At 43.5% G+C, this 11,563-nt stretch overlaps 1 pseudogene; it reads right to left on the bottom strand.

Moving 5' to 3' along the window:
- Positions 1 to 1,568: 1,568 nt before the first annotated feature.
- On the bottom strand, positions 1,569 to 8,129 carry LOC6038277 (annotated as a pseudogene).
- Positions 8,130 to 11,563: the final 3,434 nt, after the last annotated feature.

The following is an 11,563-nucleotide window of genomic DNA, read 5'->3' as shown; positions in this document are numbered from 1 at the left end:
CACAAGGCTGGAGCGCACGACATGAAGAACGAGTCGGAGAACGAAACCATGTCGAAGTGCATCGGCGAAATCTACCCTATCTGAACTAGTCGCTCGGGACGCTCAACCCGGGGAACGTTTTGGTGGTGGCGCCGGACGACATCCCGATTGCCCTGCAGGTAAGCAAGTCGACAGAGTAATTATCTTGCTAAATCTAAAAACGACTCTTTAAAAATCATCAGGAAATAGCGGGTAATCTCAGCTGTATGCGTACGCGTACGTAAACCTAATCGGCATAAACTCGTTCTACAAGGCACGATGGGCCGGCAACCAGAACCAGCTGGTGACGTCAGGGAAGTCGTCGCCAATCGAAGACGACCTGGCCGACGCCGAAGAGTGTGATTTTCGGCAGGCAGCGGCCGCGGCTGGCCATCTGATACATATGACCCGAACTACCAGATCTCGGACAAGCTTCAGCTGAGGAATGGTTCGTCGGAGGTGGCGGACGGCTCGCGGGAAACCATCTGCGAGAGGTTTGAGTGAATCGCCGAGTTACAAGTACAAGTGATCGGCCAAGAATTGCCGTTGCCGAGCCAGTGGAATCGATTTGATACCACAGGAAAGGTTTGACCACCCAGAAAGAAACCAGTTTGGAGCAGCAGCCACGCATTCAGTAGAAACTTGAGGTATCAGGTTGTTCAGGTTCAGGCTCACGCAGCGCGTCAACACCGTCTCCACGGAGGCAGTCTTCCAGAGCTTCTCCTGCGACCTTCTCCACTACCTCAAAGCATTCCCCGAAAGGTGCCGCGAAATCTGGGTCAAATTTGGCACCCAACTCATCTCCCAAGGCTTACTTACCAAAGAGAACAAAGGACTGTTTATGAAAAATCATTGCAAACAGAAGAAGCTCCTCCAGTCGTAGAAGATGGACATAACTGGGACCGAAGGCGTTCACCATCGACCGGATGTCGACAAGATGGCCGTCTTGTATGCCATTCTGAACGAGATGGTTTTACCTGTAACCTCCTGGCGCAAATCTATACCACGACTTCAACCTGATTCAGTTTATCTTCAGATCACTTCCGACGAGAGAATCATCATGAATACTGTGCACCGTCGGGATGGAATCAATCGCTAACATCGGCAAGAAGGTCGGCTTCAACGTGAAATAATATCTGTGCGATTCCTTTTAAATTCGTGTATTTATTAAGTCAACTTGTTATTATTATTTATTTTCAATAAATATTGCGGTCCGTGATCCCGTGCTATCACGAGGACGCCACTCTGGCCCAGTCACGAAATATTCTAGCAGAGCTGGTTCTGCCAGAATCCTGCTAGAACGGTGGAACAGTTCTGCTAGAATGCTGTAAGAATATCCAGCTCTGTGAGAACTCTGCTAGAATCCTGCTAGAACGTCGTGACTGGGGGAGGGCCAGGTCGCGTAAAATCGCCCTGTGAAAGGTACACGTTCACAGTCAACTCAATCAGAATTCTTAAACGGAATTCAATTCGAATCGTTTACAAATTCCGTTTTAAACGCAACGACCAGTTTCGTTTACGTACCGGCTGTTGCGTTTGAAGCGGAATTCGTAAACGATTCGAATTGAAATCTGTTTAAGAATCCCTATTGAGTTGACTGGGTTACCACACCTGAACGGGGCTAGCTTCCGGTGAATCTTCACGCTCACATTGTTGGGATCACTTTCAAATGCATCCAGTACGATCTGCATCGTGGCCAGTTGCTGATGCTGCGGTTTTATCCAAACCGTTGATGATGAGATAAGTTGCGCGCGAGAAAAGCGATTTAGTCGTCTCTGATGGCCCGCTTCGCTCTTCGCTGCCGGGGGATCTGCTTGTGGGACATTTTGTCGCTGTTTAAAGGAGTTTTGGATTTTGTTGAGCGTCTCCGCGGGAATCCACTACGAAGTCGACGTCCTTGGGGTTGGTGGTTCCGGTTTCTTGGGCACCATCGGCGATTGCTTGCGCTTGTCGTTGTTTTTCAATATCCCTCACTCCTCCAGACTGACCACGGCAATCTGCAGCGCAACCCTCACGCGTCCTGTTTCCCCCGTTGAAGCCCGTCTGGTGACAAAAGTTCGCTCCCTCGGTGCCGGAGACCTCCTCCAGCTTATTGTCCCGCTTGCCGCGCCACTTGTGGCACACAAAGCTGGCCGTTTCCAGCGGGACGCAGATCACGCGCCAATCGTTCGGTCTTTTGAAGTAGATGACGTACTTGGGCAGGCCGCCGATTCCGTGCTCGCCCTCCAGCTCGTACAGGTGCTCCTTACAGGGGCAAAAGTGCACCTCGACTCGATTCCGGACGGCCTTTTCCACGATGGCCCCTTGCCGGCCACCAACGGTTCGCGTTGTAAAGCACCTTGTTGATGAACTCCGCGGCGACCTAAGCTTTGGCCTTTTCAAAGCGCTTGGCCACGTCTTCGACGTCGTCCGCCGTCGCATTCCAAGCCGGATTGAAGTGCCTCACGCGGGAACTCGTGTACTTTTTTTTTTTTTTTTTTTTTGTAGAGCCTTATGACCACTGCGACCAATTATAGGAATATTGTGGTATGACTCATTTTTTTATGGCAAAATCAGGTTGACCCAGCACCATGGAACGGTGATAGGCGGCTCCTGTTTACTGCGTTTTGTCCCAGTTAGGGTCGACTTTTTTGATGAAGTCTAGGACCCTGCCGAGACGGAACCTAATTATGTCGGAGGGCTGTAAGACCCCTTTCCCAAAAATTGAAATTCTACTTTGAATCAAGGCACCGCAATTGCATAGCAAGTGCTCTGATGTTTCAGTTTCCATTTGACAAAATCGACATATTGAATCTGCAGTTTTTCCCATATTAAATAAATGGTATTTGCAAGGGCAGTGGCCGGTCAATAAACCGGTTATCACCCTTAAATTTTTTTTGTCTAGTTTCAGTAATTCCCGGGATGATTTCTCATTGGGAAAATAAATCTTTTGCCTGTCTGGAAGTATCTGTAGTATTCCAAATAAATTTAACTGTTGATAATTCCCAAATTTTAAGCTCCATTTTCATAGAGCAGTCTGGAACACCAAAGAAGGGCTCTGGACCAATAAAATCAGTCTCCGATCCTTTCCTTGCAAGGCTGTCCGCTATTTCATTTCCTAGAATTCCACAATGCCCAGGAACCCAGTAGAGATTTACCACGTTATTTTGAGATAATTGCTTCAGTAAGTTAACACCTTCCCAAACTAATCTTGATTGGCAGGTATACCCTTTAAGGGAATTCAAAGCTGCTAAACTGTCAGAGAAAATACAAATGTTTGTGAATCTGTAGTTTCTTTTCAGACAAATACACGCACATTCAACTATTGCATAAACTTCAGCTTGGAAAACTGTTGGGTAATGTCCCATAGGAATAAATTTCTTTATTCCCGGGCCATAAACCCCAGCTCCCGTGTTGTTATTCATTTTTGAACCATCCGTGTAGAACTCAATCGATCCTGGACGAAGATTAGGCCCACCATTATCCCACTCGTAGCGACTTTTAGCGTCCACTGTGAACGGAATGTTATAGTTAGCCTTGGTCGGCATCCAGTCTACTATTGAGTTTAACGCAGGATTCAGATTAAAGTTTTTAAGGACCTCTAGGTGGCCCGTCAAATCTTTTCCTGAATCTTTGTGGATCGATTCATTAACAGGGCACTTTTACATGCCTCTAATTCAATAAATTTATGAAGAGGAAGTAAATTCAACAAAGAGTTTAGTGCAGCAGACGAAGTACTGTGCATAGCTCCCGTTATTGAAATAGTGGCTAATCTTTGCAGTTTAGCTAATTTGTTTTGTGCAATTTTTAACTTAACTTTAGGCCACCACACAAGTGAAGCATATGTTGTTCTTGGTCTAACTATACACGTATATAACCAATAAATCATTTTTGGCCGAAGGCCACTTTTTCCAAAGGTTCTTTTGCATACCCATAAAGCGTTAGTTCCTTTGTTAATAACATAATTTAAATGAGCATTCCAATTTAGTTTACTATCCAAGATGACTCCTAGATATTTCACTTCGTTGGAAAAATCTATTGTTATCCCACGAATAACAAGTTCAGGGATAAATATCGATCGTTGTCTTGTAAACGGTATAATAACTGTTTTAGAAGGATTAATACCAAGACCTTCTCTTTTACACCACTTTGAAATAAAATTCAACGCAGATTGCATTCGGTTTGAAATAAACTTTCCTATTTTTCCATGAACTATTATGCAGATGTCATCCGCATAGCTAACCAATTCGAAACCGAGATTCGCTAACTTTTTCAAGAGATCATCGACAACTAGTGACCAGAGCAGAGGTGATAAAACTCCACCTTGTGGACATCCCCTCCGAGGTTTGATAACTAGTCTGTCTCCTCCTAAGTCAGCAGAAATTTCCCTGTTAATTAGCATTGCCTCAATCCAGTTGATAATGCATGAATCAAAGCCCTTCGCTTCCATAGCAGAGCGCATAGAGCTGTGAGATGCATTATCAAAAGCTCCTTCAATGTCCAGAAATGCAGCCAAAGCCAATTCCTTTGCTTTGAAGGACTTTTCAATTTTTGTAATTAAGCAATTTAAAGCAGTAATTGTTGACTTGCCGCTTTGGTAAGCAAATTGTCCTTTATTTAAAGGATTTGTTTTCAAAAATGTTGCTTTAATAACATCGTCTAGTATTTTTTCCATTGATTTAAGAATTATTGAAGAAAGACTTATGGGTCGAAAGGCTTTGGGACTTGTTTTGTCCCTTTTTCCTGCCTTCGGAATAAATATGACCCGTACCTCTCTCCAGGCTTTTGGGATATAACCTAGAGTGATACTGGCTCTAAATAGGTCAGTTAATCGTATATTTATAGAATCATTTGCTTTCTGAAGAAGAGCTGGAAAAATTCCATCCCTACCCGCTGACTTAAATGGTTTGAAAGAGCTCACCGCCCACTCAACTTTGGAACAGGTGAATATTTCACAGGCTTGATTTTGTGCGAGTACAGACCAATCTTTTGCCGGTCTTTCGCCCTCGGCCTGATCTATACCACTCGTTACCTCAGTCGAGCCAGGAAAGTGAGTTTTCATCATTAAGTCTAGTGTTTCAGAAGCGTTACTCGTGAAGCTGCCATCATCTTTTTTTAAATTTCCTAGGCCATTTGAATGATCTTTGGAAAGAACTTTTTGTAATCTCGCAACTACTGAGGAGTTCTCGATTTTTTCGCAAGAACGTCTCCAGTCGCTGCGTTTAGATCGTTTTATTTCTGTATTGTATTTAGTCAGGGCTCTTGTATAAGAATCCCAGTTTCCAGATTTTTGCTCTGTTAAACAATTGTCTGGATTTTTCCTTAACACTGCTAGGTTTTCATTCCACCACGTTACCTCACGGTTGGAGGATTTGTATTGAATTGGACAACTAGCCATGTAGGAATTAGTAATTGCGTTAGTCAACTCCGATGATGCTTTTTCCAACTGTTCAACAGTGCGGATTACATCCCCGGCATTAAAGTTGTAGTTATTTAGAAGAACTTTATAGTTGTCCCAATTGGTTTTTAGGATTTCTATATGTTCCTACTAACATTTCTCCTGCATTATATTCAAACTCAATTTGTTTGTGATCTGAAAGCGATATTTCATTGGAAACCTTCCAGTTTGATATTCTTTCGGATATTGGTTCACTGCAAAAAGTGAGATCAAGAACCTCTTGTCTTGTTGCTGTGACAAATGTTGGGGAACTACCGATATTGCAAATATCAATATTATTTGATGATATATAATCAAGCAAGTTTGCTCCTCTTTTATTGATGTTTGTGCTACCCCATACTGTGTGGTGAGCATTGGCATCGCATCCAACAATAAATTGTTTATTCATTTTTCTACAGTAAGAAATAAACATCGTCACATCAACAGGCGGAGCTTCTTCGGTATCGCCGGGGAAGTAAGCAGATGCCACACACATCCAGGTACTTCCTCTGACCGTAGGGACCTCCATCTGTATCGCAACAATGTCTCTGGAAATAAATTCGTTGATTGGAATGAACTTTGTATTGTTTTTTAAAAATATCGCTGCTCTTGGATTGGGTACACTGTCATCATATAACAATTTACCCATTTGAGCAGAAATTCCCTTTATTTTACTATTATTTACCCAGGGCTCTTGAATGAGACCCACATCAATATTGTTTTTCATGAACCTTCTGCAAAAAACAGCTGACGCTCCTTTCGCATGATGAAGATTAACTTGAATAAATCGTTTCATTGCTGACCATTACCACCTTTCTGAAGTTCCTTAGGAACTTTTTGTTTGGGTTGGTGGTCACCCTGTATAAAATCATGTTTTTCTTCAATTCTGGAAGAATCACCATCGGAACCCTGTGCGTTCAACGCCCTGGGGTTCGTCAGGCAATCCTTACCAGATAAATCGTTTTGTTTGTTGTTAATTATACTGGGAATTCCATCATTAGAACCCTGTGCGGTCAACGCCCTGGGGTTCTGAATGATGTCATCTCCAGCGAAATCATTTTGTTGGTTGTATGACTTACCATCCGCTGCCTCCTTACCAGGCTCGCTATGAGCCATCTCACCTTCACCCGGTTTGGCATCCGATGGTAACTCTTCGTAGAAAGGATCTACTTCCATCTCTCCATCCGAATCCTCGTCAGCTGGATGAACTCCGTTATTCGGCCTCCTCTTCCGGAACAGTGTTTGGCCGAATTTGTAGTTCACGACGAATTGCCACTTTTCCAGCAAACGCATGGAAGCAGAGTCGACAGAAGACCAGCCAACGTGATCGTTCTTCACCGTGCGATGGATTATTCTCCAGGCCGACGTGTCGAGGTCATCGTTTTGACTCTCGAGGTATCCCAGGATTGTATCATTCTCGTCGTCCTTGCTCCTGTAGAAAAACGCCAGGAGTACATCCTTGCGAGGGATTTCTGCCTCCTCTAATGCACTAAGCTGTGCGTTTTCCCATGGGACGATCGCTGGGACTGTAGTTTTCACCCAACTGGCTGTGTTTTTGTCCTGGCAAGACAGCATCACGTGGCCGGCTTTTGCCTTGCAATAGACAAACTTAGGTTTGAATTTCTCATGGCGCTGCGATAGCACCTTCTTAAGCAGCTCCTCTTTGACTGCCTCCTGCTGCTCGACGGTCAGCTCAATATCGGGATACCCCGCTGGGATGATTCCAAGCTTGACCCGACTGACGATTTGCAGAAAAGTCGGAGCCGGAAGGACCTCTTTCCGGGGTTTCTTGATTGCGCTCCCTCCTTGAGCATCACCATTCTTCTTTTTCTCGGGCTTCCCTGCACCGCCAGTGCCAGGTTCTTCACCGCCAGCACCGCCAACGCCAGTACCGCCAACACCAGCACCACCGGCACCGGCACCGCCAGCACCAGCACTAGTACCAACGCCATCGGCCCCACCAGCACCAACACCTACACTATCGCCAGCGCTGGTACCACCTTGCTTAGACTTTTTCTTCTTGTTCTTCTTTTTCTTCGTGCTGGATGAACCAGGGAGCTCGCCTCCCTCGCCGACTGCTACCTTCTCGCCATTCCCATCAGCTTCGGAATCGGCCCGATCACCCGCACACTCACTCATCAAAGCGTCACCTTCCAGCAGCGGAGATACGGTCGAGACTAACGAATCGCCCCCGCCGTTCTCAGCCTTTTTCATCTCAGCTGACCTAGATACTACAGCCGTCCCACAAACCTTCTTCGGGTCTTGGGCTCACCCTAAAACATCGAAACGCCGTTATCAATTCCATCCAACTCAGCGATTAACGTGTCGTACAACTTGCGATAAACCCCACGAACCAACTCCTCCTCCGGATTCGCAATCGAATTCCGCTCCAAAATCTTCCGAATCACTTCCTCCCCAAAGTAGGTATCAACCCAGTTGAACTCAACCGAATCTCCCGCCTAACCTCAACCTCCGGCCTCAGCGAGTTCAGCGTCTCCTGACAACTAGCCTGGTGATGATCGTACCGGTTCTTTGCCGGGTCAAACACCGCCTTACGAACCAAGGAACCGCTGGCCGAGGACGAGCAGCTGCACGACGACTGCGGCCAGGAACACGTACAGGAAGAACGTTTCGCCGTCCAGGCCCTCGTCGACCTTGATGGCGAAACAAAGCCTGGACGGTTTCCATGATGAAATCATTGCTTCCTTTGTTGGAACTCAAATGGGTAGCCGGCCGGAAGCTCAAACTGCGAACCAGATTCAACGGAGTGCAGCGGACTGGTAAACAACAGGAACGTATCAGCGTCGCGAGAGTTCGTCGATTCCGGCTAATCGTCCGTTTCCTCAGCCTGGCCCGTCATCGACGCGTCCTCTCCTTCAACCTCCACGTTCAACTCATCCTCGGCGGCGGAGTGGGCCATCAACCGGGAACCACCGTCCACGGTGAGCAGAACCAGCAGGGCAAAAATCAACAGACTCATTTTCACTCGAATCCGAATCCACATTCGTTGTTTATTTTTATTTTTGACTGCTCGAATACATCAAAATAAACATTTTACAGTGCGGCTAGTTTCACAGAAAACTGCAAGAAAGAATATTTCATGGCAACCCTGACTGCTTGAACAAGAATTTTCATTCGAGCACGATCTGACCACGATGAGCACGATGGGCGCGATCTGGCGCGATTTGCCGCGATGAGCAAAAAACAACCACGATGAAGGGGCGATGAGCGAATAAGGTGGAATTTGATGCGATTTGGTGCGATTTTAACCAAATCGCGAAGTGTCATCCCCCTCGTTTCTACCACAGATTTTTGTGCGATCAATGTGGTAGATGCTTTGGTGGATTTTTGACAGTTCGAATTATTTCAAGAAAATCCACCACGGTTAACCAAATCAAAATAACAAAAGCCCTCCTGTTTTCAAAAACAGAGCGTTGCAACGTCACGAAATGTAAGCGGTCTTGAAAAATCGAGGTTTAATTTTTTCGAAAAACTAATGATTGCATTCGATTTGTTGGTCAATTTTACACTAAAAATGGAAGAAGAACTCCAAATTTGCCGTTTAACAGAGCAGAGTTAATGGCGAAACATGAATTGGGTCAGGATTGAGAAAAAGTCACGCGTTGCAACGTCACGCTACATATCCCCCTCTCAAAAATAGAATATTCGCTTAAAATAATGTTTTAACATTGTTTCTTACTCATATTTAGTTCAAAATTTAAGTGAAATAAATCACATTATTAAAAAAAAAAACTGAAAATTGCCGCCAACGAACATAAGTTTGTGTCTAAACCACGAAAGCTAGAATAAATATATTCCAAGTATAGTTTATATATCGTCAAATATGTGCAACTGCCAGCATTCCGCTCCGTGATTGGCAAAATATTTCTATTATATAATAAACATCACCACTTCAAATACACAAATTTAGCTTCGGCACACAAAGCTATGATGCTCCCCCATCGTGACTCTCTAACTCTCTCATCAAATCATCCAACCAGCAGATGCTCACATAACCGCTCTGTATCGGTTCTATTATTTTAAATAAACTATTATTCCGGTTGCTTATAAAAGGGCACACACTATTTGCAATGAAATTATTTATTTGAGTTTGGCCCTTTTGGTGGAGAACGTGCAAAAAATAACACGTGCACTCTGATGTTTGTCGCATAAATCAGCGCCACCCACTCAATATAAATCATAGCCAAAGTGGTGAACTGATTAGAATTGAGGGGTAAGTTGGGAGAAGGTAAAAAACATCGCATCGAGTGCGCATCGGCATTTCGGTTCACGCGATAGCTTTAACACTTAATGATTGAATAATGCTTCGATAGCAGGGTTTAATCAAAATATTTTCTCACGGCAAATTATATGTATATTAATTCTATTATTTCGTGACGGCAGCAAGGTACCACAACCCCCGCAGATAAATGGCAGAGTTGGCTGCTGCTCGTTTTGGGTGTAGGGTGGAATGTGTTAGAGATGTCAACGTGTTCAAGAGTTCTTACGACTGATGTTAAGGATCTAAATATACAGAAATTAATGCGACAACTTGAAAAATTATGATTTTTCAGTACGAGTCTAAATTTCGTCGCCGTCGTGCTAACTTGCCGTACGTGCAATTTGGGCCAAATTGAGTTAAGAATGCCGTTTTGTGCAGCTCACAATGCCCACCCTTTTGACCTTCACAGATCTCCACAGTTCGATTTCAATCCTGAGATATTCAATAAAAATATGATAGAAATTTAAATCTTGTCGTGCAATCTTGACACAGCCTGACAATTGGTGTTAGTGCGACAATTGGCCAAAGGGATTTCAGGTCAGAACGCGTTTGACACAGATACAATCTCAACTAGTGTAAACATTTTCAATTATAACTCTGGACTCCGACAACCAAATTCAACCAAACTTCAGAGCAACGCACAGAATGGTCAACCGAACAAAAGGTGTTTGTTATTGTTTTCATTGCGTGCTCTCGTTTTTGTTTATTCGACGTCAACATTTCAAAAAGCATCATGTACAAACCTTGCGTTTTGATAAAAACGCACTTTAATGTTGAGCATCATTTTTCAATTCCCATTTTAATATAAAAGCAAAAGAAGATGTTCTTATGATAACAAACGATGAAAAACGTTGCCTTTATTGATACTTGATCATCATATTCAATGAAACATTATTTATGTCATTATATTTAAGAAAAACAAACATAACTTCTTTTGAAATCACCAACGTCACCCTGCTGTCATTGGAGGGGAAGCTTTGCTATGCAGCAATTCCATTTGAAAAGAGCCTAAACCGAAAAAAAAGTTCTCCGATCGGGCTCAATTTTTTTCTGAGGGTTCCTAGGCCAAAATAATTAGACCCGTATTTTTTTGTTTGGCCATTAGGGTGACCTACATCGTGCTAGGGTGGTTCGAAAAATGTCAATTTTCGTCATTTTTCGCAAAAACCACTTTTTTCGAAAAATCATATCTCCGCGCCAATTCATCCGATTTTAGCTGTCTTAGACGCAAAAGAAAGATGATGAGTTTGGCTATTTGGAAAAAATAGTAAGAAGTTCCAATAATCTAGCGTAACTATTGAAAAAGTCGTATGAAAACTTAAAATGGCGTTTTGACCGTGTCTGGACCAAAGAGCCTATGTCTGAAAATATTTTTATCGGATTCCTCGGAAAATTTCACATAATTTATCGAAAAATTGACGATGTCAAACCGTACGTTTCCAAGATATGATTGTTTGAAAATAAAAACTGAGTTTTTCGACGCGCGAATCAACTTTTTTCACTAAAACTGCGATAATTTAAAAATTTCAGCGATGACCTATACATGTCTGGGCACCAAAAGTTGCTTTCAATTACGAAAATTTTGATACCCAGACATGTATGGGTCATCGCTGAAATTTTTAAGTTGTCGCAGTTTTAGTGAAAAAAGTTGATTTTTTGCCGATTTCGTCATTTTCCTGTTTTTGCGCGTGGCACGTCGAAAAACTCAGTTTTTTTTTAAATCATATCTTGGAAACGTACGGTTCGACATCGCCAATTTTTTATATGTTATGTGAAATTTTCCAAGGAATCCGATAAAAATATTTTCAGACATAGGCTCTTTGGTCCAGACACGGTCAAAACGCCAT

The sequence above is a fragment of the Culex quinquefasciatus genome, chromosome 2 (genome assembly GCF_015732765.1).
Source record: "Culex quinquefasciatus strain JHB chromosome 2, VPISU_Cqui_1.0_pri_paternal, whole genome shotgun sequence".
NCBI lineage: Eukaryota > Metazoa > Arthropoda > Insecta > Diptera > Culicidae > Culex > Culex quinquefasciatus.
Note: the sequence above shows the minus strand (reverse complement) of the source record. Positions and strands in the feature narration are given on the sequence as shown.